This window comes from Symphalangus syndactylus, chromosome 6 (genome assembly GCF_028878055.3).
Source record: "Symphalangus syndactylus isolate Jambi chromosome 6, NHGRI_mSymSyn1-v2.1_pri, whole genome shotgun sequence".
Classification (NCBI taxonomy): Eukaryota; Metazoa; Chordata; class Mammalia; order Primates; family Hylobatidae; genus Symphalangus; species Symphalangus syndactylus.
This window is the reverse complement of record NC_072428.2, coordinates 61,514,637-61,536,946: the sequence shown is the minus strand read 5'-3', so window position 1 is coordinate 61,536,946 and position 22,310 is coordinate 61,514,637. Positions and strand designations below refer to the sequence as shown.

At 36.4% G+C, this 22,310-nt stretch overlaps 1 protein-coding gene and 1 long non-coding RNA gene across 2 annotated transcripts in view; both read left to right on the top strand.

The window, feature by feature from the left end:
• Positions 1 to 22,310, top strand: part of TENM4 (teneurin transmembrane protein 4) — a 3,069,169-nt gene that overhangs the window by 897,066 nt on the left and 2,149,793 nt on the right. The gene's annotated exons all lie outside the window — the stretch shown is intronic.
• On the top strand, positions 2,577 to 14,335 carry LOC129484683 (uncharacterized). The gene is made up of 3 exons (XR_008658492.1): positions 2,577 to 3,409; positions 4,806 to 4,896; positions 13,706 to 14,335. It is a non-coding gene; the product is annotated as an uncharacterized lncRNA (long non-coding RNA).

Sequence of the window (22,310 nt, the reverse complement as noted above, 5' to 3'; positions counted from 1 at the left end):
ATGTATAGACAGGCTGCTCCACATTGAGCTCCTGTCTGGCCACAGTCAGTCCACTGTGGACAGGCACTGTGCCTTTGCTTTTCTCTCCAGAAGGGCCTCCTCCTCCTCCTCTATCTTTTGACAGTGATTGACAGCTACAACAAGTTGTTGTGTCAAAGCTCCTGCAAGTCAATTATGAAAATGATGTGCACTTGCTTAACGATGATTGTAAATTGCTTCTGGCTGATCTGAATAATGAGTTGCAGTGATGCTAATCAACATTGGGCATATATAGTACCTTGTTCCCGCCATCAGGTTTGCAGCTGCAGCTAGTTCACCTAAATGAGAGTGTTTTCAAATTTCTCATGGGCTGAGGCAGGATGCTCACAATGAAGAAATCAGGAGAAGAGGTGAAGTTGGACTCAAGAAAAAAAGGTAAAACAAAGCAACAATCATTTTTCACAGTTGTATAAGCCCTATTTGTATCAGTCCCTTATAACTCTGGTTTATGGAAGCAGGAAGGAAGCCAACATTAGCTAAAGCCAGATCCTTTACATATATGTAATGATATGTAATGGATTTTATCATTGAATCTTCACGGAAGCTCTGTGAAGCGACTATTGTTAATGAAACTGAAAATTTGTGCATGTATTCTACGAAACTGGCAGGTGTTACCAAGCCAATGGGTAAGTAAGGATTTAAATTTCACCTATTTAATTTCAAAGCTCAGTCTATCCTACCAGTATTACCAAAAATACTATCTACAGAACATCTGATTTAAACAATCCCCATGTACTTGTTTAAAGTCCAGCTTCCTCGGCCCCACCCCACACATACTAGGTCAGAATCTCTGCGGGATGCATGTCACAAGTTCCAGGAATATACAGTCCTAACAAGTAAGTCCAGGTAGTATTCATATACATGAAAGCTTGATAATAATTTTACCTCACCTGGAGTATTCTTGCTGTCTCTCAAAATCTCAAAGTTCTATAAGACTCACCACAGCTAAGCATTTCAATTCATCACAAAGACTTACTAATTTGGCTTTATTCACTATATCTGAGAGGGTTTTTTCTTTAGAAATTGGAGAAATACCATTTTAATTTATTATTGCATAACCTGCAACTTTCCTATTCTTTCCTCTTTCTCACAAATTGCTTTGTGTATCATACTGGGTCCTTTTACACAGTTTAAATGAGGCTTGGAACAAAATAAGGTGAAATGACCTAAGCAACATCATCATACATTGCAATATGCTTGGTTCAGAAAGTTATAGGTGGAAGAACACAGGACTAGAGGTTAAAAAAATAAATTTTAACACTGGGCTTCTCACTGTTTCTGTAACCTGTTGTCAATCCCTCTGGTTCATCTTTTTCTAGTAATAATAAAAGCCATAATTTATCAAGCTTACAAAATTAACTTTCTTTTCTACTTCAAATGAGGCATTGGCTTGCAAAAGCCAATTCAGAAATTGTTTGGCAGTTCCTTCAATTATTAAACATATATCCCCTCAAAAACTTGTACACGTTATTCATTATTTCAAAAAATGGAAACAAATGTACATGAACTGGTGAATGGAAAGGTAAAGTGTGGTATAGCTATACAATAGTATATTATTGGATAGCAAAAAATAATGTAGTATGGATACATGATAAAACATGGAGAAACATTTTGCTTAGTGAAAGAAGCCAGTTCTAAAAGATCACAAATTGTGTGTTTCCATTTATATGAAATATGCAGAATATGCAAAGCCGTAGAGAATTAAAGTAGGTTAGTGGTTGTCTAGTTGGGAGGGGGATGACAGAGTAACTGCTAATGGGTAGAGGGTTTCTTTCTGAGGTGATAAAAATCTCAAATGGACTCTAAAATGGTGGTGGCTGCGCAACTCTACAAATATGCTAAAACTGATTGTACGTTTTAAAGAGATGAATTGTAAGATATGTTAACTATATGTCAATAAAGCTATTTTAAAAAGTAAGGTATTAGAAAATAATATATTAGGCCAGGCGCAGTGGCTCACGTCTGTAATCCCAGCACTTTGGGAGGCCAAGGCAGGCGGGTCACAAGGTCAGGAGTTCAAGACCAGCCTGACCAACATGATGAAACCGTGTCTCTACTAAAAACACAAAAATTAGCCTGGTGTGGTGGCATGTGCCTGTAACCCCAGCTACGCAGGAGGCTGAGGAAGAAGAATCACTTGAACCCGGGAGGTGGAGGTTGCAGTGAGCCGAGATCGCACCACTGTATTCCAGCTTGGGCGACGACACAGCAAGGCTCCATCCCCCCACGGCAAAAAAAAAAAAAAGAAAAAAAAAAAGAAAACAATAGATTATACAGGAATTGTGCCTATGTTGTTTTTACTTGAAGCAATGGTTCACAGCATCAGTAAACTCTTTTATTATTTTTAGAACAGAAACTTATAAGAGGAGCAATTTATGGTTGTTCTGAGTGTTAACTAAGAAGTCTGGAAATTAGAAAATATGCCAATAAAAATATCAGGGTCATTATATATGGTTTTGGAATCTGGGACAATCAGTATCGGTGTGATGTAAATCAGTTCTTGAACGTCATGATAAAGGAAACTGAAGTAGGTCAATCTAGAATGATACTTGCTGGATGGATTGAAAAAGTGAAGCTTTAGCAGCAAGTAGAAAAACTGAAGCATCAGGTGCAGTAACTCATCCATTGAGTGAAAAGATTCTTCCCATGTCCCCACACTCAGAAATGCATTCTGAAATTTGGAAGAAACAAGACATTACGCAAGTACATGGCCTCAACTACCAAGGGGAAGGGCAAAATACCCTCTTTGATTTAATTCCAGGCTTCAGTCTCTAATTCTATGGCAAAGATTGCTCATGAATTATTTGTTCCTCTGCCAAGCTCAACAGGGATAACTAGCCTTGCTCTGGGAATAGGAGTTTGATGATTGGGTTGCATGAACCCTGGAAGCCTGGAATATTCATCTGTTTCTATTTGCACATTCTTCTGTCCCTCCTGACTGCAGCACTCCCCAAACCTACATGGAAGAGCTAAAATCAATTCTGGTAAATCTCATCAACTTCTAGGACACTGTGGTAGATTTCCTTCAGTTTAATCTCTAGCATTAACTGGAAGAAACATTTTCTTACTCAGTCACTACATTTGTCAAGAAATAATGCTATGGTTGAATGCTGCACGAAATGATAGAGATTAGCAGTAGCACAATACTAGACATTTCTTTTTTGCTATTCCACTAAATGCCCGATGTAACCTCATGAGGTAGATGTTGTACCCCTAACTTTAGAGATAAGAAAACTGAACTTTGGGGAGGTTAAATAACTTACTTACAGTCACATAGTCAAGAAATGGAGATGGCAAGAGTTCAGGTCTAGGTTTGTCTGATTGCAAATACTATAACCTTTCTATTGCTTCACTCTGTTTGGCTTTAAAGGTAAGCTTTATAAATAAGCTCGTAACAACCTTAAACTTTCAGAAAGAGTCTTAGCAAATTATGGTTCAGATAGCAAGAAGGGCATGAATAAAGGTTTTGACATTGAAAAGAATGCTAACGTTGACTAAACACTAATTAGGTGCCAGGTGATTTCACAACAATAACAATTGTGAATGTTAATTTTTGTTTAGGCTACAGATGGGGAAAATGAGGCACAAGATAGCAAATTACCTTGGTAGTGTTCTTTTTTTGCTTGATGATATTCTGCCTGTCTCTAGAATCTATGTTCATTCTAATATTCATGCTGAATGTGTAGAAAAAGAATGAAAAGACTTGAGCTGGAAAAGGAAGAATTACAAATCTAAGTAAAGCCACAACAGTTGATACGGTACATATTGCTAACAGTATCAAAGGCCGATGTGAAGACCTTTAATTTTAATTTGTAAACACCTTTTCAAGAAATAAAGGGGTTTGATCTTCCAGAGTAGTTAATGTATTTGAGAGTGTAAGTTGGATTCACTGCCTCCAGGAATTCTACAAATTTTGGGATTCCATGCTCCTTATTCTACATATTTCTTTGTAGCAGATACTGATGTGTTCAAGAGCTGAATTAAAAGCCACATACCATTCAGAACTATGTACCATAGTACCACGGGAGATAAGATTCTCATTCAACCTGAAGGGTAGTGTGTTTCTGGGAGACCTTCTGGTGCAGATCATGTGTTAGCTATAACTTCAAGATCCAGTCAAAATTAGCAAGGTCCAAGACAGGGGTTGGGGAGAAGATGATAAGGAAGGGGAGGAGTGTAAGGAGATAAGATTATTGTTTAGTTACAACTTTACTCATCTATCAATAGGAGCTTTCTGGTCAAAAAAAGGTGGCACCACTTCCATTAAGATAGGCTTTAGAAGGTGGAGTAATTAAGCAAGTCTTGTATTCAGGTAAAAAAGTGACAATGGGAAGTCAAAGAGACTTATAATTATCGACTCAAGAGAAAAAAGTATGGCTATATTTCCCAAAGTGGGTGATGTATAAGGTAATTTACAGAGAATACGTGAGTTTCCATGCTCAAATAAATTAGGAAAATGTATAGCTAATCAAAATTAAACTGGTTTCTTGACGGTATGCCTTTTTAGAACTTTTATTGCCCTAATATGCATTTTAAATCTCTAAGGGAAAAACATAATATGCAGTGTTTATTAAATTTATTTGATCTCAGATCACTTTTTTTTGTAGAGCAACCTAAGGAATTAATGTTCAAAGAGACAGAAATTTGGGAATCACTAGTTAAAAGAAAGGTCTTTGATATCTAACAATATTGGGCTAAATCCCAACCTATTAGGCATAACTGTAAAATCATGGGACAGTTACTCATACCTTTAGCTGATTCCCTAGCCGTTAAATGAGAATGACCATAATACCCCAGAGAACTTCTGTGAGGATTAAATGGATATGCAAAAGCTCTCGACATAATACCTGGCTCAAGGTAAGCACTCAATACATGGTCGCTGCTAGTATTATTGTTAACATATTTCAAAAAAAGAAATGGAAGCTTATTGTTATATTCAGTGAAGTGATATTAAGGAGAGGGGTATGAATCTTATAAATATTCATTTTGCACAGATGCTATACATTATTTTAATGCTAGCAAATTTAAGGTAGAGGAGTGAAGGAAATTGTGTTGAGATTCAGAAGGAAAAAAAAAAAAAAACAGTCTCCCAACAAGAGGCCAGCCAGTAGCTGATTTCTTACCAGAAGTGCTGAGGTGGTTAAATAGTGTCCCTGTTATTGCAGAACTTAGTGCAGTTGGTGAAAAGACATTTAGATAATTAAGATATTATATTTTAATCAAGAACAGGGTGAGTGCCAGAATCCACAACTTTAAGATGTCATTTCCAAAGGCTGACCAATAACAGCTTATAGAAAGTGTGGCAGGAATTGCTGGTTTTCTCCTTACCAACACTCTTTCCTCTAACCCACCACTCCTTCTTTTCCTCACTTGGATTGGATGGCATTGAAGACAGGGCTTTATGCCAGGGAATAAGTCTTGGGTGCGTTAATTTTACTTTATCTTCTTGAAAAAAAAAGATGGATAGAGTTTGATGCAGCAAGGATAAAAAATGATGGTTCTATATAGACTATGAACATTTCTTTATGATTCCTGGATTCATTGCTTCTATAGTATTAAACAAATGAAATCAGTATTCTACCTTTAATGTGTGTTGATTACTAATTTGAAAATTAAAATATTCTATCCTGAATAGTCTTCGATCCAGGAAATCTATTATCTGTTTAAAATTACTATGTACTGGTTCTCTAGTTTCATTGCATTAACTCTCTGACTTGTTCTCTATTTTTTTCCTACCTCCATACTTTCAACTGAAAGTCACTGGATTAGTAGGCAATCTTTCAAGGACGTACTATGTACATTTCCAATCCTATTAGTGCCCATATGATAATGCTGCAGTGTGCACAAGAGCTCTTTCAAGCCAGAGGACACACATGTTTTTGAGTGTTCGAATCTGTTCCAGGAGCTACTCCAAGAATGCTACATTTATATATCAACCATTATCAATATAAGTTCCTTTTAGATTACTGCTTATTTGTTTTAATTTTTTATGCCTGTTATCATAGTTTCCTTTTCATTATAATAAAGATCACTTCACCTTGGAAAGTTTCTTAGGACGGCCACTCTATGGGCTCAAATCCATTAGTGCTGTTTGTTAACTTGGAAATGGACCAAGTTCTTGGCCATAGTTTGAACATTAAAAGTGCATCATCTTTGATGGGGAAGATAAAAGTAGTCATTGCTGTGGCTTTATAAAGTTGTTAGACTAGAATATCAAACTGTTTCACAGCTATTCTATTACAATCACAGACTGAAAATATCTTCTTATTTCCTTGTTCTAAATGTTTTGAAAGGCAGTGATGTTTTCACTAATGCACTCTTGTATGATGGCTTAACTTTGACTTGTGTCAGTCTTGGAAACAGAAAAGGAGAATCAGCATATTTCTGTATATATAATATGCCTGTCAACTTTTACGCTATGCCTCCTTTACAGACATACAGTTTAAGAATTTTAGAATTCATCTACTTTTGTCCCTTAATTTTTTCCTACTCATCACCAAAATAAAATTCAAAACCTTTAGTTCAAAATTTCAGCTTATTCACAACGTAGCCCTTCTTCTGCCTTCCATCTCCTCATAGTCCATGCTACAGACAAATGGAATAGCCCCCGTTTTCAATACACACCATTTAGTAACAGCATGCCTTGACAACTCTGTTATTTTGGTCTGAAATGCCTTCTACTCCCTTCTTTTGTCTGACTAAAATCCTACTGAGCTTTCTTACTTGAGCTCATATAATAGTCTTACCCAAATGAGCTCAGTTGTTCCATCTTCTATTTCTTTTCGTGTGTGTGTGTGTGTGTGTGTGTGTGTGTGTGTTTACATACCTGACTCTTCAACTGGACTGTATTTTATTTGAAAATAAAGATCAAATCTTGTCAATTCTTCATGATCTGTCTCTAGTCCTAGGATGGAAATAAAACATTTCCAAATTCAAATCTCGGTTCCAACACTTATAACACTTATTCTATGTGCTTTTGAAAAGGATCACCGAACCTTCTCCTCCTCTGTAAAACTGAGGTAATATCTAAATTGCCAAGGAACCCTTTCAAAAACCAGACTTTCCAGTTCTCTTAGATTAAAAAAGACTTATTATTCCGTTATGTGTAGAGATCAACTGTCATAAATTCTATGATCTTCTCTTGTTATAAACCCTAGCTTTGTAAATGCTGTCCTCCTAGTTCAGATCCTTAAAGAACTACATAATGACTGTGTTAAGGCTCTATAATAAATAAACTGATTATCAAATAGATTGGCTAAGTGTGAACTGTCTGTTAGAGATTAACACTTATTAGCAAAACTACTACTAGTAAAACAAAGACATTTTAGAGTAATTAATGATTTACTGAAGATATCACTTTGTAACATTATCTAGATTGCTTTTACCATCATACACTAAGATGTTCCAATGGATTTAACTTATTTGGATTGATTGTTTTCAAGAGAGACAGGACTGTACATTAGATAAAATCATGGGTGCTGAAATTAGGCCTAGGTGCAAACTCTTGCTTAGCCACATTGTGGCTTCATGACTTTAGATAAGTTACTAAAACCCCTGAAACTTCAGTTTTTTCATTTGTGAAATAATAATCCTTATGATTTCTATTTTATAGTATGTTGTGAGGATTATAAAGAACATATAATTATAGAATTCAGAGTAAGTTGAGCACTCAACCCACTGTTAGATTTCCTGTAACAAAGTTCCTTCTCAAGCTCCACATTCATCAACTGAAGTTTACGTTGCACCAAACCGAAGATAAGTATGTGTGTGTGTGTGTGTGTGTGTGTGTGTGTGTGTTTTATAGAAACCTTTATCTTTTGTTTCGTTTTTTCTTTCTCTTTGAAGGACTCTGTTACACAGAAGGCAAAAGCATAAGATTAGATTTAGCCCATCCCTTTCCAGACCATAACTCAAGAGTTGCCAAGATCTGCCAGTTCTCCTTTGGCCAGCTCTGTTCCCACCCAGTAAATCCAGCCTCCATGAGCAGTACCATATCAGGGCCACCTGTCATACCTCACTTTGATCATTCTCACATTCTCATACCATCAGCCTGACACTCTGCATTCTACTCCCTCCCTTTCAAATCAGCTTACATCCTACCATCGACTATATTCTGTCTCACAAACACATTTCTTCCTTTTTTTTTTTTTTTTTTGCCTTCTATGTTTTTACTCATTTTGTCCCTGGAGATTTCAATTCTGTCCTCCCATCCTCCATGCTGCTTATAAAAAATATTAATTATCCTGTCTTAAGTTTTAATCTTTATTGAGTGTTTGCTTACTTTGTGTCAGCAGGTGTGCTAGGTGCTTTGACAAATGCTATCTAGCGTATCTGCTTCTCATAACCACCGAAAACTCTCATTAGGTGAAAATATTATGATCCCTTTTTGACAGAGAAGAAATCAAGGCTGCAAGAGGTTAAGCACTTTGCTAACAGTCATAATAGCTGTAAAGCTAGGACGAGTCCAGGACACTCTAATTCAAGAGTGCTGTCTCTCAAGCTGTAAGAGAAACTGCTGTATTGCTCAGGATTCTCTAGAGAAACAGAACCAATATGAGATACACACACACACACACACACACACACAGAGAGAGAGAGAGAGAGAGAGAAAGAGAAGACAGAGAAATAGTTATTTTTGGAACTATAACAATTGGCTCATGTGATTACAGAGGCTGAGAAGTCTCATGATCTGACATCTTTAAACTGGAGAACCAGGAAAGCTAGTAGGGTAATTTAGTCCTAGTTCAAAGGCCCAAGAACCAGGAAGAACAATGTTGCAGGATGGGAGAAGATGGATGTCCCCGCTCAAACAGAAAGGAAACTTGGTCTTCCTCTGCCTTTCTGTTCTATTTAGACCCTCAAAGGATTGGATGCTGCCCAACCTCATTGGTGAAGATCTTCTTTACTTGTTTGCCAATTCAAATATTAATCTCCACAAACACCCTCATAGACATAGACCTTAATACTCCCTTGCCTTGAGTGACTTGCTCAAATTTTCCTTTTCCTGATCTTCTCTGGCAACTTTTCCTTTTTTTCTCTATGTCTGTAACCAATTTATACGTATTTTACAGGACTTGTCATATCTTGTTTTGTAGTGCAGCTTTTGCATGTATAGCTAATCTTTTTTACTGAGTTTTTTAATTTGATGAGAACTTACACCATTTCCTTTTCAACTTTTATTTCTTGTGGTGTCTTGCACAATCTTATATAAAGCAGGTATTCAGTAAATGTAGAATTGAACTAAAATGAATTAAATTGATTGCATTGATGCAGTGTTCACAGTTATTTAAAAGCAGAACCTGGAGTTGAACTCAGGTTTCTCCTAAAACACATTGTCCTTAAAACCTGATACTGTGCAGAGAAAACAGATGTGGATTTTGAATGTACCTCTGCCACTTAGCAGGACTGTGTCTTTGGGTGAGCTGCTTCGCCTTTCCTGATACATAAAATGGGAAAATAATGCCTATATTGCAGGCGTGCTGTGGGAATTAAAATAGAAAGCATATGTAAAGCATTTAGCATATGCTTGACCCCTCCTGGCAAACAATAAATGGTAGTTGCATTCAGTCTCGCCTTTGTATTACATAACGATATAAGAAGTTTGTTTCCAGAAACAGCCTTGTTTCCAGTGATTTTTTTTTTTTTTTTGAGACATTGAAGTGAGAATGAGAAACTCTGAGTGAACAAACAGAATTGCTTGTAACTAGAGTGACTGTCAAGTCTTCTGTGAAGCATCAGCGATCTTAGAAAGCTCTCCAGGTATATTGGAAGAACGGTGAGGCAGTTGTAGATTACAACTAAGACTGATAATCCCCACTTCAGTTTCATTCCAATTAAGCTTTAAGTAGTGGTTGACAGAAAATGGTTGGGAAAATTAAATAAATAAATAATAATTTTTTTAAAAAAAGCTTGATCCGGAACAGAACATTAGCGTGAACCCAAGAGCATTAGGATTCAGATACGTGAGGCTGCCTGTGAAGTGGCCATCTTACGAAGAGTGACCCAGAGCAACCCTAACCATGAAAGACAAAGTGGCAACTAAAACATGAGATAATATTCAGAAAAGGACATTCACAGAAGAGCCATCCCACTCTGTGTCTTACCCTGGCACATGAGGCACTTTGGTCTTCTCTATGAAGTAGGTATTCTGGTCTTCTGCCCCCTAAATTTTGTAAGAAAGGAAATAGAGCTTTATTTTATTAGTACAGATCATCTAATCTCTGCTAATAGGATATCCATAAAGATGGCTTCAGGTAGAGACTATAAGTTTACATTTTAAACAAATGAACAGTGCACTATGGAACAGAATAATATATCAGATGTAACTTAGAAATCTACTAAAGATAGATTTATTCAACAGATATTTGTTGTATTAAAGTATCAGAGGAACAGACTGACTTATCAGAGGAACAGAGGTCATAGCTATTGAATATATGCCATGTATCAAGAATAATGTTGTAAATTTAGATATAGTATTAAAAAAATACCATGTTCTCAAATATCTCTTGGTATGTAGGAAACAAAGAGAAATGAACAACTACAAATCAGTGTGAGAAGTGAGAAGTCCTCTGCTACAGAAAATTACTAAAATACCATTTTCTTTTACATTATCTTAGGTATTATAGTAAAGTTTCTGTTTTAACCCATTTAATTTTTCTCGAAACTGTATTGGGTAGGTACTATTGTTTCCCCTAGTTTAAGATAAGAAATTCAGAGAAGGGAATCAGATTTTGTATAAGCAACAAGATGTCAGAGGTGAAGTTTGAGCCTGGCTTCAAAGTCTGTACTTTTAAATTCTATATATGCCATACCCTTAAGATGCTTTTGGAAATAGCGTTGCAAGAGAAAATACAGTACATCAAACTAAATTAAATGCAGATAAACGGCAAATAATTTTTAGCTTATGTATTTTCCATGCAATAGGTGGCATATGTTTATATTTAAAAATATGTGATGTTTTGCTGAAACTTAAGTTTGATTGCATAGTCTGTAGTTTTATTGGCTGAATCTAGCAACCCTACTTGAATTAAAAAGGAGTCTTGCCATGGCACAGGAGAGACCAAAGATAGATATAAAATGTTTAAGCGACTTTATTTGATTTGAGAGTCATATTTTTTTCTGGTTTTATTCCTTGGTTGCATTTTAAATTTATGTGGTAAAGATCATGTTGCACCATGTATTGTTGTCTGCCTGATTTCATTATTATTATATCAAAAACATATTCTTATGCCAAGAAAATTGTGTAAAGAAGAAAGATAATAGAACGAAGATAATAGAGCATGTCTCATTGGTTACTCTAAATTAAATGATGTAGTGTACCTAAAGTCTGGCTCTAATGTCTGGCATCTAGCAAGTCCCCAGTAAAAGGTGATATCGGATATAGTGGAGTTGTTATGTTGGTCATGAACATTAATGTTTTTGGTACTGCTGCTACTTCTATAGTTATTACTGAAATAGTAAAGTGATAGTATTGATTCTCACAATAAAATCCTAATATAGCCAGGGCTGAGAAAATGATGATCATTTTCATGATGAAAAACTTATCAGAGGAACAGAGGTCGTAGCTGTGACTCAGGTCTTCTTCATCCTAATTCAACTCTTCGTCTACTTATTATCATAGATTTAGCATATATGGATATAATGGTTAATTTTGTGTGTCAGCTTGACTGGGATATCTCTGGGCTATATCTGGATGCCAGATATCTGATTAAACATTATTTCTGGGTGTGTCTGTGAAGGTGTTTCTGGAAGAGGTTAGCATTTCAACTGATAGACTGAGTAAAGCCCATGGCCCTCACTAATGTGGGTGGGTGTTATCCAATCCCTTGAGTACCTGCATAGAACAGAATTGTGGCAGGTTGAATTAACTCTCTTGAGTGCTTGAGCTGTGACATCAGTCTGAATCTATCTATAGTGGTCTTGTTCTCAGGCCCTCAGACAGACTGAAATCTAAACCACTAGCTCTCTAACTCTTAGGGCTTTTAATTACACTGCTGGCTTTCCTGCTTCTCCAGCCTGCAGACTGTAGAACTTCTCAGCCTCCATAATCTCATGAGCCTGCATCTTACTTAAATCAATCAATCTATCTATCTATCTATCATCTATCTATCTATCTATCTATCTATCTATCTATCTATCATCTATCTATCTAATCTAGAAACAAGTAAAAAGTCAAACAAATGAACAAAACCCAAACTATCTATACATAAATTACACTGCATTTAATATGAATTACCCCTATACTGACAGGTTGTTTACCAGTAAAAAACTGGCCAAAGTGTAATAAGCCTATTAAATTCAGCTGATCCTGAAATAATACATTGTCTCACAAAAATTCGAAGAGAATGGGAGATAGATATTAAAGTAATCCTAGGAAACATTTTATTAAAATTAGAATGTTTAATTGAAAATTCACTCATTCAGAGAATATATTTGAATATCTTTCTGTATGAAAAACTTCATTACAAATGGGACCTGTACACAGAAACATCAGTTTGGTTTATTATCCTTGAGGAGTTTATAATTGGAGGAACGGAGAAACACATAAAAGAAATAATCATGTCACCTGAATGACCTCAAATGCTGCAGCTTTCCAAGTACTCTTTCCTTAACTATCCCTATAGTAGTCCCAGTACTCTTAGGTAGTCTAGTTTACCCTTCACATACTTTCTGAGGATCCTGAGACATTTGTACATTTTCTGTTCTAGAAACTCAAAATCCCAATAATACTAAAATATATGCAGCTCCCTGGCAAAAAGTGGCATGCCTCAGAGCCTTTGCTTATACTGTTTTGTCTGTCTAGAAAGCTCTGCCCACTCCACTACTTGGCTAACTTTGTCAACAAAGTCTTATTAAAGCCATTTCCTTTTCTTAGCCCATTCAGTCATTGCTGTCATGATTGATTTTCAGTTATTATTTATCAGATAATATACGTAAAAAGTAGCATGAAACAGGGGAGGATATTGGCTTAAGTGTTTACTCATCAGTGTGCCTATCCAGATGATGTTAATTACTATGTAGTTTCCCTAAGTCTAAGTTTTCTTATCAGTAATTTAAAAAGATATAATAATGATTCTATAGAATTAATGTATTAATATGTTAATATTCTATAGAATTAATATATTATTAATATATTAATTCTAGAGTATAGAATCATTATATCTTTTTAAAGATATAGTAATATATTAATATATTAATATTAATATTCTATAGAATTAATATATTATTAATATATTAATATTCTATAGCATTAATATATTATTAATATATTAATTCTATATAATTATTATGAAATCAAATTGGAAAATCTGAAATGCTCCCATGAGGTATATAGTACAGATTAATTCAATAAACAATAGGTATTATCATTTATTTTATTAATGAAGTCTAATGAGGAAGCTGATTGAAATTTATAAAATTTTGAATAGGCTGAATTTTAAGCAAAATAATTTTGTAACAATCATATAAGGCATAGAAATTCTTCTGAAATTGGCCAACAATCTAATGGTAGCTCTTCCTACAGAATAAACAAAACTCTCTTGTTCTAGTAATCTATTGCTCTGAAGCAAATCATCTCAAAACTTACTTGCTTTAGACAATACCAGTCATTTATCTGCTCACAAATAAGGTAGAGTTTGGCTGAGACAGCCCTTCTTGGATCCACCAGACATTAGGGGAGGCATTCAACTGGGACTTGCAGGATTCACTTTCAATGTGGCTCACCCACATGGCCAGGAGTGCAGACCAGGACCAGCTGTTTTTCTCCACATGGGTTTCTTCAAGGACTTCTTGGTCTTCTTCATAGCATGCCAGCTGGATTTCGTGAGTAAGCTTCTTAAGAGACAAAAAATGGAGGCTGCCAGTTTAATAAAGCCTGTGCCAGAAACTGGTACAGCATCACTTCCTCCATACTCTTTTAGTCAAGCAGTCATAGGGCCCAGATTCAAGGAGAAAAACATAAACCCTACCTTTTGATAGAAATAATTTTCACTTGAAAACTTTGGGGGTATGTTTCAAAAGTATTACATCTCCCAAACCTCCTGACTGTCAATGCCAGAGCCAGGATTTAACTGCAGGTTTATTTGATGCCAAAGCCCATTTTACAAAGACTAGAACAGACCTGAGGAGAAATATAGCAGGTTTAAGTAATTTCCCATGGGGAAATGAAAACTCTGAATCCGAAGTCCTTAAATTAGCTACTACACTATGGTTCACAAGATGAAATGGACTGCTGCATGGCAGTACATTTTTAAATTGTGATGCTTTCTATCAATAAACTGTTTGTAAATGAAGTAAATTCTGATGTAGACTTGTGGTTTTAGCCATATGGGCTAGACTACTATTATGAGCTAGAGAGGTAGTTCCAGTGTCCTTTGTGGTTAGATTGGTCATATGACTGAATTGTAGCTAATAGAATATGATCAAAAATGATATATACAACTTATAGCCATGAACATAAAACACTTCCACATGCTCCTCTATGGGTTTTGCTCCTTTCACCTTGGGAAAGGAGATGATCTCAAGGGCAACCTCGGGAACTATGAACTGAGGATGCCAGAGCTGTCATAGTCTTGAGGGATAATCAAATGGTAAAAATAATAACTTATGAGTGGCTACATGATATTCAGGTTAAATCAATTCAGAACCATCTGTTTCTTTGCAAACAATGACTGTTTTGCATATGTACATGTTACTTGGATTTAGACTTCATTGGGTTGTACTGTTTCTACAATTATAGCACATGGCTTCTCCGTTAAAATGGATTTTTCAGTGCTAGGTCATTGATATGGTTTGGCTATGTCCCACCCAAATCTTAACTTGAATTGTAATAATTCCCACATCTCAAGGGTGAAGCCAGGTGGAGATAATTGATGGGGGCAGTTTTGCCCATACTGTACTCATGGTAGTGAATAAGTCTCATGAGATCTAATAGTTTTATAAATGTGAGTTCCTCTGCACAAGCACTCTTGCCTGCTGCCATGTAAGATGTTCCTTTGCTCTTCCTTTATCTTTCACCATGACTGTAAGGCTTCCCCAGCCATACAGAACTGTGAGTCCATTAAACCTCTTTCCCTTTAAACTACCCAGTCCCACGTATGTCTCTATTAGCAGCATGAGAACAGCCTAATACAGTTCATGTATGGATGGAGGGTAATAGACAGTTATCTATGGTTGGTCTCTTAAAGATATTAAGCTAGCGTGTGAGGCAACTTATAAAAAGAATAATTTTCAGTAAGGTTTGTAAAACTGGACACAGACAAGAAAACTGGGATCTGGTAATAGCTGGTGGATTTGAGAGTTTGGTTTGACTCTGAGCTTCCTAGCAGCTAAAGCGAGAGAGAGAAAAAATAGCTCTTTTATCAGAAAAAAATCATTTAAAGAATAAGTAACTATTTTGAATCTACCAATTCAAACAACTTCTCCTTTTTTGTCCATGAAACTAATAATATCAAAATATTAGTAATGTAGAAATGATCCAATTATATGATTTATTTAATATAAATGCTATAGAATGTGTTTTAAAATTATTAAGAATTCTGATCAACTTTGGATATTTTATACAAAGTACACAATTTGAAATGAGGTAAGGGGAAAGAGTTGCTATAATTTTATGTTAAAAAGAATGCTATTTTAAAGGCTTTTAGGATAACCCCCAACCCCATGGTGGGTATTCTTTGGTACAACCAACAATAAATAGTAATATTTATTGATGTATGTATAAAGTACCTATTATAAGCCAAAAAAAGTCAATTTGTTAAGCATTTCCTTCCTTACTAGGTAAGCATTATTCCCCTTATGCAGAGGAAACTGAGGTACAGAGAGTTTAAGGGGATCGCTCGGTGTGTTGTCATAAGCTTTGAAGGGTAAGCTGTGAAGTAAGCTAGATCTTCCTCTGGAACCCACAAGTACTTTTATCTTGTGTGTGCACAACACCCCTTTTCTACCACAGAGCATAGAGTACATGAAAGCATAGAAGTCATAAGAATGAAAGAGAGGAAACAGGACAAGGAGCAACTTAAGGTGGAGAGGAAGAACGAGTAATGTATTTGCAAAGGAAGCCAGAGCTTCTTTCTTATTCCACGCTCTTGCTCTTAGAGGGCTGTGTTTTCCACCAACTCATCAGTCCAGAACTCATCACTCCTTCTTTTCTGTGATTATTTCCAGGGTCTTACCTTAGCGGTACTTCTCAGGGAGAGCAGCCAGGTGGAATCAGTTGCTGGCTGTGTGGCTGTGTCCTAACTAGCCATGAGAGCCCTTTGGACACTGTGTCCCCTTCAGTGACATGAGTCCAATGAGGCAGCACTGCAGTCTTCCCCACACCATCTTCCCTGTAAACTCACATGTTTACTGTCTGCATCGACTATTTACCTCTTGGCTTCTGCTGTCTTATATTACTATTGCACTGGGTAAATGTTTCTCCCTCTCCCCTCCCTTTCCCTTAGGGAGAGAATCATGGCATAATACATATATTGCTATGTATTCTTATGTATTCCTATGTATTCCTGAGGCTTCTAGTATATATAATCCATGTAGTAAATGCTCACTGGGTGGAACTGTGTAAAACAGTACACAAGAAAGACAGGATTTAAAGACCTTAAGGTTTCCCATTTCACTATTCTCTCAGCATCAAAACGTGAGGATTCACAGTGTTTTAGAATGTACAAGTGATTTCACTTTAATAATTTTATGCAATCCTCACAACAATCCTGCCAGGCAAGCCATAGTGATTATATCTATATTACACAAAGAGGAAACTAAATCTTAGTGTGGTTAATTAACTTGGCCAAGGTCCCATAGCTGGCTTATAAAACATTTCTTGCATGAATGAAGGAAAGAAAGAATGAGGCACAATTAGGACTTGAGATCAATTCTCTGTGGCTTCATATTCAGTGCTCTTTCCAATACACTGTTTTGTCACTTTGACATCTTGGTTAAACTAATTTCACTGAAGAATTTTAACTTAAAATAATCTGAAATGACATAACTCAGTGGTGGTAGGAGGGACAAGGAAAAGAAGAAAGCACATTTTTATTTCAGAAAAAGATACTATCTTTCAGGGAGCGCAGATGGGGCAAGCTGGTATGAGGCATATGTTTGGCAACTGGAATGTAGATGCTGTCACACCCTAAAAGTAACACAGCATTGTCACTGCCTCTTCAACTTATTAGGTCAGCCTTTGAAGAACAAATTTTCAATTTTCCTTATTTCCCCCTCATTAAAGGCCTTGAAAATATAAGGTGAAGAGTGCCCATAAACCATTTCTGGTCTTTCTCGCTCTCTCAGCTCTATGAATAGAATTGTCTTTTCCCTAAGCTTTAATCAGTGTCTCACTGAGTAAGTAGTGATAATCAAACCGATTTTTAATACTTTAACCCATTATACTTAATTGGGCTCTTAAGTTACAGGAATAAATAGAAACGGATGAACCTTTAAATCCCTCCGCACTAAACGCTGTTTACCTGACTCACTTCAATGAATCAATCTCCCCATGTAATTCTCCCCCTCCCTGCAGCCCCCTTTAAAAAAAAATTAGACCGCAATTAAATGTATGGTGGTGGATCATTTCTTGCTGGCAATAATTATATGGGATAATCTGAATCTCATCAGAAGGTCTAATTTGAAGTAATAAACCTTCTTGCTAATCTTATACCTAAAGTCAACGATCCTGCTCTAATGTTGATGATAACGCAGCAGCCTAAAATAACAGACCGAATGAACGAAAGATAACCATGACTCGAACTTATTTCTGAGCATGGGTATAAAACACACTTATGAGGGAGACTGTTTCTAACTCTAAATGTTAGAAAAATAATTTGTTTAATGTGTTGAGTGTTAGAAAATATCACTCAAGGCCCCAGACTAACCTTGGAGAGGTAGAATCTGGGCTGTGGTAAGTGACAGAAGTGCAGCTGGCGGAGACTGATGGTATTCCAGGCAGAAGAGATGGCAGAGGCCAAGTCAGCAAGGTGAGAGGCCACACGGGAATGGTAATGAGTCTTACAGGACTCAGATATCTGAAGGGAAAATGAATTGAGGTGAAGGCAAGCCTTCTCATTTTCTCTACTTTTAGAAGGTTGCCTGAGGTGTTTCAAAGATTTGGCTGCAGGGCTGAAATGCCTTGGGTGATATTTTTTTTTTCTTTCTTAATAATAAGAACAATTAAATGTGGCCCAACTGGAGAATGACATGAATAGATCTGTGATTTATACAGAGCTGCTTTGGCTATAGAGTATAGCATAGAGAAGATAAAAATTGGAGTTGGGAGGAAACTGTTGCAATTATCTGAGAAAGGTGAGAGGCTATGTGGAAGAGTCCCTACTATGCTGTAAAGTTAAAATTCTCGAAATTGAGTGAATAGTCTGTGAGAATGGAAGAGTTTTTGGAACCAGAAAATGATTATAATTTCAAAGAGGAAGATAATCGCCTTTCTTATATACATAAGAGGAGAACCAGGTTGGAAAAGGAGGCAGTAAGAGGATTTGTCTTTACCACAGTGATGTAGAAGTATGTTCCCACTCTCATGTGGAGATGTCAGAGGATGCTGGGCAGGTGGTGTTGGTCATTATGAGGAAAACAGGGCTAGTTGTCAGTGGCTACTGGGAGACTAGAACAAAGCTGTGAAACCAAGTCTATTGTAGAATTATGAGAGAAAAAATTATGCTGCTTTGAGAAGTGTCTAAATTTAGGGGACTGACAGAAGAAGAGGCAGGGAACAACAAGCTTTCATTTTCTCAAGAGTTAGGGAAGGGACCGAGGCTGACATGTCATGAAAATCAAGGAAAGAGAAAGAACTTCCTGCTAAGAGTTCTGGTAAGAGAAAAGATGAGTAGATTTGGCAATTAGAAGACCACTTACCGTAAAATTTAAAAAAGTAAAACACTACAAATGGAATTTTAGAAGCAAAGGCCTGCATGTTAAGGTTTGAAGCATGTCCTTTAGAAAGTTGGTAGTGAACTTAAATCATTTTTACCAGATATTCGACAGTGAAATGGAAAGTAATAGAACAGTGCTGGTGAGGCGTGCGGGAGGTGCAGGATTGCAGGGCGGATTTGGTTGCTATTTTGATTGCTTCCTTTGTTTGGCTATTTAATAGGATATTTAAATTTGTATATAAGACAAAGAGAATGATTTTTTTAAAAAAGAGATTGGAAGCAACATGTATTACACATTAAAGATGTTTTATCTTTATTTACAAATGTTAGGCATTTGTATTGCCTCTCACATGAACAACCCAATTTCATCCTGACAGTATCAAGAGGAGTGTAGTACACACATGTTACAGTTGAAAATGATGCGCTTGTGATGTCAAGCACTTTCCCAAGGAGATGCAGCTAATAGTTGCCAGAGCCATAATGATATTAGGTCAGTAACCAATTTTTCCTCTTATTTATTCAATCCACAAATTTTCAGTGAGTACCAATTATGAGGCACAGGCTGTCCTGGGCCTTAGAAGTACAGTGGTTAATGAGGTAGAAATCATCTTTGCCCTCCTAATAAGTTAGTCTTAAGGGACCGCCAGAGGGTAAATACAGTAGCTACCTCTTGATTATGCTAACGTAAGTAATTCACACAAGACAGGTTGAACCTGAAGGTATGTGACTGAAATATGGCGTGGGAAGAGGATGTTTTCAAAGAATTCTCTTTCTAAAAGAACCATTGTTACAGCTGTGACTCTGTCGCCTCAGAACTTGAAACACGGCCCATCTTTCTCCACCTTCAGATTCAGTTGTAGTTCTCTGAACCTTTCTCTCCTTCTCCTCCCTCCACCTGCACTTGCATAACTCTCTGCATTGTGCCTTTGCAGGTGTTGTTCCCTTTGAGATGCCCTCTCCCTACATATTAATCTGGAAAACTCCACTTATCCCATCAGCCTCAGCCCTCACCTCTTCCGAGACCTTCCCTGACATCACTAGACAAATACAAATGAGCCCTCTGACCATTCCCTTTGTGCAGAACTCAGGTTAAAAAAATGACCCCATAAGGGAGTGTTAATATTTCTTCCCTCAACTAGAATCTTGAAGTCCAGAACCGTGCATTTCCATCCTTGTATCAGAATGTCTAGCACACAAGAAGCACTGGGAAATATGTGTGGAATAAATAACTGAGCATGTTGATGAGGGAGCATATATTTTTAATATCCATAGAAGTGCAAATCTTTGCTAGGTAGCATCGTGGGAATGTTTTTCCACGTGTCATAACCACATTTGTTTTGCATTTTAGTCCATTACCATAATAATAACTCTCCATTTGCAGCTTATGAATTTGAAAATAAATTGCCTTCCCTAGGAAATAGAAGGAGAAAATACTATTAAATGGCCATAATTGTTATTGCTTTAATAGTCACCTGTATATTATGAAATCTGAATAGAAAAATTCAACTGAAAGAACTGAAATGCTTAGTTCATTATTGAGTATGCTTTCTTGGTGGGATAATATTTTTACAGAAAATATTTTTCTATTCCATTAAACTGTATTTAATAAGAACATGAATATACTGAGGTAGGCTTAAAAATATAGCAGAGCAAGTCAAATGCCAAAAATTATCCCAGCTCTGAAACTAAAACTACACAAAGAAGGGAGTAATGACATTGGGAACAAGGGCTGGATATGGCTTTTATTGCTCTCTGATATACATCAGTGCATAAAAGCAGTCCAGTAGGTCTAGAATGTCTTCCTCTCCTCCAAAAACTTGGCTAATTCCCCTTCCACCTATTCCTCAAGGCACACCTATTCTGTGAAGCTTTCCTCATATTCCCTCAGACAGTACATCTATTATTTTGCATCTATCTCATTTTGCTACAATAACTTATAGGTCTATACTTTATATTAACTGATGAGCTTCTCGAAGTCAGGGACATAGTCTTATTCATCCTTATGTTCCCCAGTGCCTGGTATATTGCCTGCTGTATGGAATATGCACAGTAAATATTGAAGTGACAAAGCCCGATCATGGTTCTAATGATTGGAAGTAATTCAACCATCATAAAGTTTCTGACCTTATTCTGAATTATGTATTTGGCTGGTTGTAAGAAAACACTATATAATACATTTTAAATTCCTTGGAAACGTAGATCATATCATATTCAGCATTAAATTGCTATTATTAATTTTTTAAGAAAAGAAAGGTCCTCCCTGTACCATACACAACTATAACATCTATAAAATATTATTAATACTATAAAATAACTTTCTCTTTCTCTCCTGATTTTCTGAAACTCCTACCTCTCTATTTCAGTTGGTAAGTGAATTGTATTCTCACATAATGCATATATATGAGGAAAGATATAAATATTCATGTTTCTTCTTTTCTTAGTATTTAAGAATTGTGTTTTTGGAAGCACCTACTATGTGCTGAGTATTTTGCATAAATTACTAGTTTTCACAACACTGCAAGGCAAGTATTGTTTTGGAGGTTAAGAAATCATGGCTAAGAGATACTAAATAATTTCAGAATCTGAAGTGTCAAAACACCTCTGAAAGAATTAAGTATTGAATTCAGCTGTGAGAATAGTTGGTAATAAAAATACTAACAATTGGTATGGTAGAGATATCAACAAATTACAATAGAATGCTGCCCATATCAGGGTTTTAGAGCTAACCTTATATCATGAGGAGGTATGGAGTATTAAGAGAGGGTTAGGCAAGGCATCCAGGGTTGGCATAGGCCACTCAAAGGTCTTTAAGCAGGAGCTATTTACCAACCTACAATATTTAGACCATACATATGTGTCCTACTAAATATCAGTTATGGTTAAGAGAAAAAATAAAATGTAAATAGCTTTTAGGTAATAGAGAGGAAAAGCGATTTCTTTCCTTATCTAGCTTCATAGCTGAGGCACCAAGAAAAAAGGCAGATTAACAAGAGGAAAGCATACACATTTATTAAATATTAGTAATATGGTTTGGCTGTGTTTGTACCCAAATCTCCTCTTGAATTGTAGCTGCCATAATTCCCACATGTTGTGGGAGAGACCTAGTGGGAGGTAATTGAATCATGGAGTTGGTTTCCCCCATACTGTTCTCGTGGTAGTGAATAAGTCTTATGAGATCTGATGGTTTTATAAGGGGCTTCCCCTTTTGCTTGGCTCTCATTCTGTCTTGCTTGCTACCATGGAAGATGTGCTTTTTGCCTTCTGCCATGATTTTGAGTCTTCCCCAGCCATGTGAAACTGTGAGTCCATTAAGCCTCTTTTTTCTTGATAAATTACCCAGTCTTGAGTATGTCTTTATCAGCAGCATGAAAACAGATAGTACAATTAATTTTACATAAG